Source organism: Colobus angolensis, unplaced genomic scaffold (genome assembly GCF_000951035.1).
Source record: "Colobus angolensis palliatus isolate OR3802 unplaced genomic scaffold, Cang.pa_1.0 Scaffold523, whole genome shotgun sequence".
Taxonomy (NCBI): Eukaryota; Metazoa; Chordata; class Mammalia; order Primates; family Cercopithecidae; genus Colobus; species Colobus angolensis.
Window position 1 is genome coordinate 242335 of NW_012118744.1, and position 7160 is coordinate 249494.

Below are 7160 nucleotides of genomic sequence, written 5' to 3' on the forward strand. Positions count from 1 at the left end.
CAACCCAAATGTCCATCAGTGACAGACTGGATTAAGAAAATGTGGCACATATACACCATGGAATACTATGCAGCCATAAAAAAGGATGAGTTCATGTCATGACAGATTCGATAAAGACAATGTGTTACATATACACCGTGGAATTCTATGCAGCTATAAAAAGAATGAGATTATGTCTTTGCAGGAATACAGATGGAGCTGGAGGCCATTATCCTTAGCAAACTAACACATCAACAGAGAACCAAATACCAAATGTTCCCACGTATAATTGGGAGCTAAAAGATGAGAACTCATAGACACACTCAAAAAAGGGAAAACCAGGCATTGGGTTCTACTTGAAGGTGGAGGCTGGTAGAAGGAAAAGGAGAAGAAAAAAATAACTACTGGGCACTAGGCTTAGTAACTTAGTGATGTAGTAATCTGTCCAAGAAAACACTGTTACAAGTTTATCTATAAAACAACCCTGCACATGTATCCCTAAAACTAAAATAATTATTTTTTAAAAAAGATGCTTCCCATTTTTTATTTTTGGTCTCATAACATTGGTTTTGTTATATTGGGCTTACCATGATTGATAGTCCAAATGATCAAATTATTCATATTGCAGTAATCCAGAGAAGTTCATCTATTTCTTGGTTATGGAATAAGTTTCAAATAAGTTATCTGGCATGGTATGTATTATTATACCATTAAGTAAAGTACAGATAGACCATAAATTTACCATGTCAACTTATTTTGTTGTCATGAAATTAAATTATGGCCACCAGTTTTCAAAATTGGTTTATCTTTTTTTCCTCCTAAGGCTCCATGATAATTGGAATGTAACCAGACTAATGGAAATTACCCTTAGTAAGGTCTATAACTCATGAGAGTTCTGATACAATGTCTGACATCAACGTCACATGACTTAAACAATTCACAAATGGAACTGAATCCAGTCTCTGAATACATATGAGAATCTTCTAAACTCTTCAGTCAAAACGATGGAAAGATATATATATCTGTGTGTGTGTGTTTGTGTGTGTATTTCAGGAGCTCCTCTAATATACCATACTATCTCTCATGTACTCCAAAATCAAATCGTTCAGATAAGCTTTGGGCTAGACGTAAAGGTTGATCAAGTGACTAGAGAAGTATTTTGTGTAGTTTCTCATAAGCTATGCTGAGCCCTGTTTTGATGTTGTGTAAAGATCATTAATTTTGAAATCAAACTGTTCTAGTTGTGAATCTCAGGCCCACTATGTTGTAACTCTGTGATCATACGGAAGTGTCTTAATCCATTCCGATCTCAGATTTCATATTTTTAAATGGCAGTAATAACTGCCTCATGGAGTAGTGGCCATGGAACAGAATGTTTTAGGGGCCAAAGAATTTCTCTGAGAGTGTGATAAGCATTTTTAACCTCTAGAAAGTAATAAATACTAAAAAAATCCAGAAAGGTTTAAGGTGGTCCTAGATAAACTAACCAGTAGTAATGTGCTGAACTGAAACAAAATAAATATTATACCAAAGAGTGGGAACATTTGAAAGCAAGTTGTATACAATATTAAATGATATTTCTCAAGGGAAGATCCAGAGGGCCCTTGGCTTGAGTCATTTCACATTGAATCAAAGTAAAGTAAAATAAAATCTATTTTGAGGAGCAATCTTTCACTAGCTAGGAGCCTAAGGAGATGAGCTAATAAAGGCTTTGCATCTGTCTTTTTTTTCTAAGCTGGGAATGGAAAAGTCTTCTGGATGCACATCTTCCTGGAGTCTGACTCAGCTGGGGATAAAAAGAAGCAAAAGAAATGCATAGGGAGGAGAGAAAAAAGAAGGAATGCAAGACAGGAATAATAAACAAGAACCAGGAAAGAAAAAATAAGAAAGAAAAGATAAGTAAAATGAAGAGGAGAAGAAATGAGAAAAGAGTAGAGTGAAGCAGAAGGCAAAAAGAAAAAGAAGAAAGAATAGTAACTGAGAAGGAGTTTAACCAATGTGTCACTAGGCACAGTGCTGCTAATATCCACTGTTCACTCATGATACCTCCTCCCATTACAAAAGCCCTGTGACCTGGATCTTGACTTCAGCAAACAGTTAATAAACAAACAAGCCCAAATCAAGAGATGATCAAGAGAAATATCTTTTCAATCCTGCCCAGCAAAAGAAATGTCATTTTTTTCTTCTGTTCTTCAAGAGGTAAACAAATCTTGTTTCCTAGAAACAGTTGGGAATGTAAGGAGGAATATTATCTGTTCTTGCCAGCCCCTGAGTTTATTCCAGGAATCCAATTTCCTTTTTCCATCATACCAGTTCTTTAGACAACCCATTTGCAGATACAAAATTCCACACCCACCATATATGTGCCAAAGTAGAGACATTTGTATTCCATCAGAGACCCCAGGCTTTGAACAGTGCTCTCTTTCTTGAGGTAGCCACACCTAAATACTTTTGTATGAAAGAACAACTAATTTCTACAAGTTTTTTAAGAAAAATACTGTAAACATCTGCATAAGACGCTCACTGTCTTACCTTGGCTTTTGTATGTTTGATTCTTCGTTCTGCTGTACTCAGTCCTCCTCTCCCAATATCTTTTATAGCTGTTAGATTTCTACTCTAAATCCTTCTACCCTCAACTATCTGTAGCCTCCAGCCATCTCTCTCCAGCTTCTCATCACATGGCTCCACTGGGAAAAGTAAATTATAAAGGAAATCATTAGCCAGTAACCCTAGAGAGAATCACTCAGCAAACCATCTGCTTTCTTCTACCTTGGGGAATCTGTCCTTATTTAAACTCTATAAGAGCTCAAATTGTACCAAGACATACAGTTAGATAGAAGAAATAAAACTTAGCATTTGATTGATTAGTAGGATGACTTTAGTTAACACTGATCTGCTGTACATTTCAAAATGGCTAGAAGGGAATCATCTAAATGCTTCTAGTATAAGGAAAAGAGATGTTCAAGCTGAGGAATGTATTAGTCAGTTTTCACACTACTGATAAAGACATACCTGAGAATGAGAAATTTACAAAAGAGGGAGATTTAGTGGACTCACAGTTCCACATGGCTGGGGAGGCCTCACAATCATGGCAGGAGGTGGAAGACACATATTACATGGAGGCAGAGAAGAGAAGAGAACTTGCACAAAAGAACTTCTCTTTATGAAGCCATCAGATCTCATGAGACTTATTCACTATCATGAGAACAGCATGGGAAAGACCCACAACCATGATTTGATTACCTCTCACCGGGTCCCTTCCGCAACACGTGGGAATTCAAGATGAGATTTCGGTGAGGACACAGCAAAACTATATCAATGGACATCCCAGTTACTGTGATTTGATATCATATTAATATATTGTCACATTTACCCAAAAATATGTACATCTATTATGTATGAATAAGAAATAATAGCAAAAGCTAAAACCAACCAAACAAAATTGTACTCAGGCCAGTGAATATATTAATACCAACAACAATAATCCTGTATTTATTTTTTCTGAGATGGAGTCTCACACTGTCACCCAGTCTGGAGTGCAGTGGCATGATCTTGGCTCACTGGAACATCTGCCTCCTGGGTTCATGCAATTCTTCTGCTTCAGCCTCCCCAGAGGCTGGGATTACAGGCACACACCACCACACCCAGCTAATTTTTTGTATTTTTAGTAGAGACGGGGTTTCACTATGTTGGTCAGACTGGTCTCAAACTTCTGACCTCGTGATCCACCCACCTCAGCCTCCCAAAGTACTGGGATTACAGGCATGAGCCACTGTGCCTGGCTAATCCTGTATTTTTCTGTGGCACTTTACAACTTACCAAACAGCTTTGTTTCACTATCTTATGTAAAACTCAACAACTTTGTGATATTCTGATTTAAATACTCAATTTACACTTGAGGAAGCAATAAGAATAAGAATGTACAAACTGAAAAAAGATGTACATTTTGAGTTGTTGGAAACAATGACAAAAGTACTTGGGTCTTCAAGATAACAATCAGATGTTAATTCAGTGGACAGTGCAGTGAGGAACCAATCTTATAATTGGTGGAATATAAGTGTTCCCCTGCTTGGAATTTCAGACCTTGTATTTAGAATCTCCTTGCCACTAGCTTGACTATTAACGTGGAATTATTTACCCTCAGAATTTGGGAGGAACTTAAATAATTTAATCCAACTCTTCACCTGATCACTGACCCTATCGATATTATTTCTATAAGATGGCATTTTGGCCTTTCAACATAAACTTTCAACAAAAACACACTACTTCTTGAGACATCCTATGGTTCTAATACTTAGTAGTATCTTTCTATTAACTTGAAATATGTCCCTGTGTTACATCTACCTACCAACCACAGTATACCTTTTTGTTCAGATTTTAAGTCACTCCTATTTCCCACAAGAACCCTTGAGATGCTAAGAACAGGGGCCAAGACTTTTCTGGAGGTCTTCTGACTACTCACCCCGATGTCTGTCTGCTCTTCCTTATGTGGCATAATTCAGAGTACTCCCATTATCCTAGTCAAAGCCCTGAAACCTCTCTAAACCCTTTTTCTTACCTTAAAATGTGATGCCTAGCTTCTAGAACCACACTCCTTCTTTGCTATGACAGGTAAGAAGCAGATTGGGCCTATTATCACCTTTTCCCTAGATTCTGAATTCCTGTCTGTGCAGCCTCACCACAAGACTCACTCACATCAGCTTTGCTAATTAAGAATTGCTTTAGGAGATATGCATTTAATTTGGAAACCATTTTATGTCCACTGTGAAGGTAGCACTTTATTCAGCCTATTCATTTATTTGCTCAAGCCATTATCAACCTGAGCAAGACAATTTCCAGTACTATTAAGCTTTCATGAATTACAGAATAATTGAGCTGGAAGGGCTTTTAGAACCAAGAGGCTCAGGGAGGAGAAATTGTGTGCCCAAGGTCACACAGGGTTTTAGTAGTTGAGCACAGTCTAGGACTCCGATTTTCTGAAGCCCAGGCAAGAGCTCCTTAGGGCCTCAGAGAGGTTAGCCTCAACTGCCTTTTCTACAAGTCTTGTCTTTCAGGTTATACCTTAGTAGTGGAAACACAGATCCCCAAAGCTGCCAAATATTTCTCCTACCTCATACCTTCTCCATATCTTAAAAACTACTGCCGAACTTCCTGAGGAGCCAAAACTTGGGAGAATCTCGATGTGTATTAACAAAGGCCTAAGGAATCTAAGGGAAAACATAAGCATGTGCCAGAAATGTGGCCACTAGGAAATCAAAAACTCTGCAGGACACATAGTACTTGATTGGCTCTATTTTTGTAGGCTGATGCCAGGCCCAAGAGCTAAGGTAAGTATTTTAGGGAGGGGATTTCAATGATACTAGAGTATGGTAAGTGCATTCAAGTCTTAGATCCTTCATGCTAAACACAGACCCTTACTAGACTATGTCTTTCTTGAGAATAAGCAAACAAAACAAACTTATATACCATCATTTATAAGACTGATCCTGGCCACTGCCTACTAAACAAATATCTGATTGTTATCTTGAAGACCCTGGCATTTTTGTCACTATTTCCCACAACACAAAAAGTAAATCTTTTTTTCAGTTTGTTCATTCTTATCTCCCTCCTCAAGTATAAATTTAATATTTGAATCAGAATATCACAAAGTTGTTGAGTTTCAAATATGATAATGAATAAAAAGCTGTTTGGTAAGTTGTAAAGTAACATAGAAAAATACAGGATTATTATTGTTGGTATAATTAGATTAACTCACAAGAGTGCAATTTTGTTTGTTTGTCTGAATCAAAAGGTATACAGTGATTTGGGTGGTAGCCTTTGGCACTCATGAGTGGCTTTCTCCAGCTCAAATTGTGACAGATGGCAGAAGTCCAAAGGAGGCAAGGGTGTGGGTTCAAAAAGCGACATGTCTGTCAATTTTTCTTCATATTCTTAGTGTTTCAAGTTCCTATAGAACAAGGGGAGTTTGAGTTGGGTGTGGGAGAAATGAGTGTGCAAGTTTCATTGGTGAAACTTCTGAGTGAGGTGAAACTTCTGAGTAAAGATAGAAGATTGAACACACACATCTAGTTTCATTATCTCTTGGAACCTCAATAATATTAGAGGAATGTAATATTTTTGAAGGAAAAAACCTACAAGCAGGGGAGGAATAAAAGTAGAGATAGAAGTCACGAAATTTTGTCAGCCAGAGTACAGATGGATACATAACAAACAAATAAATATGACAAAGAAAACACAATACAGGGCTATTAGAAACAGAGAAGAGCTGAGAACACATTTTATACTTAATCAGCCTCAAAAAGCTCAGGAACGGTGACATGACAATAGTTAAATCAAAAGTAAAGATTAAAGGTAATCACTTACAATAGGCTCAGGTATACTGTAGTGACAAACAATCCCAGAATCTGAGGCTTAAGACAAAAACAATATATGTAAGTATTGCTCATACTGGTTATCTAATGTAAAACATAGAGAGTCAGGCTTATGATGGATCTGTATTAAAACATGCTTCTATGACTACCAGAGTGGAGAAAAAATAACATGGAAAATCACATACTCACTTTTAAACCTTCTGCCTAGAAATGTCACTTGTCATCTGCTCACATTTAATAGTCAAAACAAGTCACATGGTGTACTTGACATCCAAAGGGAATGCAAAAGTGAAATCCTACTATATGCTTAGAATGAGAAAAACTGGATTATTTTTATATGGCACGAATATCTACCATAAAGGAGGTTGAAGTAAAAATTATTGATTGAAGTGTTTTCAGCAAGCAGGTTTGAATCCTAGATTCTTCCCTCCTGTACCCACAGATCCATGTTGTTGGGCAACCCTATTTTTCCTCCTTGGCAGAAATCTAAACATTTATTTCCTGGAGAAGGTAAAGCAAAAAGTAACTTGACTGAAAGATAGCAGGCATCATTAAGGACAGGAATGTTATAGTGAACTGAGACTACCTCCTTCAGGTCTTCATCCTCTTCTGGGCTCCCAGAAAGCTAGCAAATAGGCCTTTGCCTTTCAACTGGGAAGCTGCAAATGTAATGTGGGGGCTATCTGACCATCTTTAAAGGAAAGATATAATCATACTATCAGTACGCTTAAAAGGAAGTCCACAGTCAATAAATTCTTCTTTTTTTAATTTTTTAAATTTTTTTATTTTTTATTATACTTTAAGTTCTAG